This window comes from Cololabis saira, chromosome 4 (assembly GCF_033807715.1).
Source record: "Cololabis saira isolate AMF1-May2022 chromosome 4, fColSai1.1, whole genome shotgun sequence".
NCBI classification, from domain to species: Eukaryota; Metazoa; Chordata; class Actinopteri; order Beloniformes; family Belonidae; genus Cololabis; species Cololabis saira.
The window spans coordinates 22,163,608-22,166,495 of record NC_084590.1 but is presented as its reverse complement, the minus strand read 5'-3'; the positions used below and the strand labels follow the sequence as shown (position 1 = coordinate 22,166,495).

Below are 2,888 nucleotides of genomic sequence, written 5' to 3'. Positions count from 1 at the left end.
TGAACCTGATCCTGATTCTTCTGATGAATGGTATGCGTCGGGATTGACGGATGGCAGCCATCATCTTCCCCAGAGCCGCCAAGACCACGAGGTAAGAAGTTCAAAGACTTCAAAGAGAAGAACTTGTTAGCAACGAGGTAGCAGCTTAGTAATGATAGTCTTCACTCAGCAATGCAACTAATGTTACTGTCTTTCACATGTTGATTCACATATTTATTTCTATAATCCATTTCTATAATTTATTATAATTTTACTATAATTTATTTCTATATTTCACAGATCTCAGGCCTAGATCTCGCTCCACAGGGCCCGGTCCCACTCCTGGTGGTAGTGCAAAGAAGCAAGGTAAAATAAATCTCCACATTACACTGTAGTGATAAAAAAAAATATTTTTACAGTTATAAATATACAGATATATTTCTGTAATTCACAGATCATACGCCTAGATCTCGCTCCACAGGGCCCGGTCCCACTCCTGGTGGTAGTGCAAAGAAGCAAGGTAAAATAAATCTCCACATTACACTGTAGTAATAAAAAAAAGATTTTTACAGTTATAAATATACAGATATATTTCTGTAATTCACAGATCATACGCCTAGATCTCGCTCCACTACCAGAGGGCCCGGTCCCACTCCTGGTGGTAGTGCAAAGAAGAAAGGTAAAATAAATCTCCACATTACACTGTAGTGATAAAAAAATGTATTTTTACAGTTATAAATATACACATATATTTCTGTAATTCACAGATGATGCATCGGCCATGGATCCCAGACACCATGTTGGCAGTGGTAAAAAAAGAAAAGGTAAAAAAAATCTTCACGGTACATTGTCTTTTTATGATAATGGCATCTGGTATGTATAACATATAGATAATGGAATATATGTATTAGGGGTGGGACGATACGGGTAAGTCCCAATTCGATACTTTGGCGATATGTGGCCCAGGATATCGATAATATCGCGATATTTTCGATATTCGATATATCGATATATCGGTAAGAGCGATATATCACGATATATGGGACTGAAAAAGAAAAAATACCTATAAAAAGGAAAACGTCTGTAGTTATGCATTTATTCAATGCTAAAACTTCATACAAAGTGCATTTGTATATTTCCTCACTGTCTCCTAGGCTTGTAAATGTAAACACTGTACAGCTGGACAAATTAAAGTGCATGAACATTAATAACATGTTTTATATAAACCAAGACAGTGCACTGCTTTGTTTCTAATACTGAAAAGTCAGTAAGCAACTTAATTTTGCACAGTACCTCACTGCCTCCTAGGGCTGGGTATCTATTAAAATGTCAAGAATTGATCCGATTCTTAAGATTCAGAATCTATTATCACCATTTGATTCAATTTGATCCGATATTGATGTGGATTAGTGTTATTAAAAAAAATGTTTGCGCTGTTGCCTGAATTATATGACTGTAAAATAACTAGTGAAATAATACTTTCACAAATAATTATTGTGAAATAACTAAGAAATAACTCAAATAGGCTTTTCAATATGCCTTCTTTTCCAATATCCTTTTAGCCTGTCTAATTTATTCTGTCACCACACACACATATTGCCATGAAGCATCAGGCATTTTTCACTTATCATGACAAACTGTATCCGATAACAGAAGAAACCAAACAAGCTATAATAAATATAAATAATATGAACTTCATTGAACTAATATAACATTTTGAAATTTAAGCTGAAATATCCAAAGCACTGAACACTGGTTTTGCACGGGTGGGCGTGTGTCTGAGTGTGTCCGTGTCGTGTGTAAAGGCTGATTTATGGTTCTGCGTTACACCAACGCAGATTTACGCCGTAAGGTACGCGGCGACACGCACCGTACTGTACGCGTCGCCGCGTACCCTACGGCGTAGGCTCTGCGTTGGTGTAACGCGAGCCGCTCTCACGTGGAGCGCGAGCGGAGCGGGGTCCGTTTCTTAACGCAGCTGGTTGTCTGTGTGAGCGGACATTAACGCACATGGCAGCTTAAACACCAGTAACTTCCAGCATTAACAGTGCTGCTCAGCCCGCTGTCTGTACGAAGTAACCCGTGGTTCTGTATTTTCTGAGCTGGTTTCTCAGGCTGCCGCTTTGATATGTTTGTTTTGTTCACGAGGGCAGCGGGGGCGGGCGGGGCAGAGCTTGAACAATAGTGCGGTGACAACCTCGTAAACCATTATGTGTGTTGTAATAAAATATCGATATTAGCCGACAGTATATCGATTATTTATTGAAACAGAGAGCACAACAATATATTGAAATATCGATTTTTTTTTTCCCACCCCTAATATGTATGTATAATTTATAGGTCGTGCATCGAGCAGAGATGGTGGGCAGGATCCTGATTGGCAGGAAATTGACTGGCAGCCACACAAGATCCCCTTCAGTGCAAGACCTGGTCCGCAGAGCGCTGCTGCAGAGCTGACTTCTGAATCGCCAGCAGACTTCTTTGAGCTCTTCCTAACTGATGAGCTGTTAGGCCACATTGTGGAGCAGACAAATTTGTATGCACGTCAATATTTTGAGGCCCACCCCTACACTCCCCCACCACACAGTAGGCAAAATGCATGGAAACCGGTGTCAGTCCAAGAAATGAAATCATTCTTTGGGCTAACATTCCTCACTGGCTATGTAAAAAAGCCAAACTTGGAGCTTTATTGGAGCGTAGATGAGGTTGATGCCACCCCGTATTTCTCCAAGACTATGTCACGAAATAGGTTCCAGCTCATATGGAGGTTCCTTCATTTCAATGACAACAGAGCCCAGGATTACAATGACCGGATGTACAAAGTCCGGCCAGTGTTGGATTACATTGTGGATAAATCCAAAGAGCTGTACCAACCTAGGCAGAATATATGCATTGATGAAGGGATGATG

The 2,888-nt window shown here is 40.2% G+C and overlaps 1 long non-coding RNA gene across 1 annotated transcript; it reads left to right on the top strand.

The window, feature by feature from the left end:
* Positions 1 to 221: 221 nt before the first annotated feature.
* Positions 222 to 658, top strand: LOC133442308 (uncharacterized). The gene is made up of 3 exons (XR_009782541.1): positions 222 to 345; positions 434 to 499; positions 587 to 658. It is a non-coding gene; the product is annotated as an uncharacterized LOC133442308 (long non-coding RNA).
* The last annotated feature ends 2,230 nt before the right edge of the window (positions 659 to 2,888 follow it).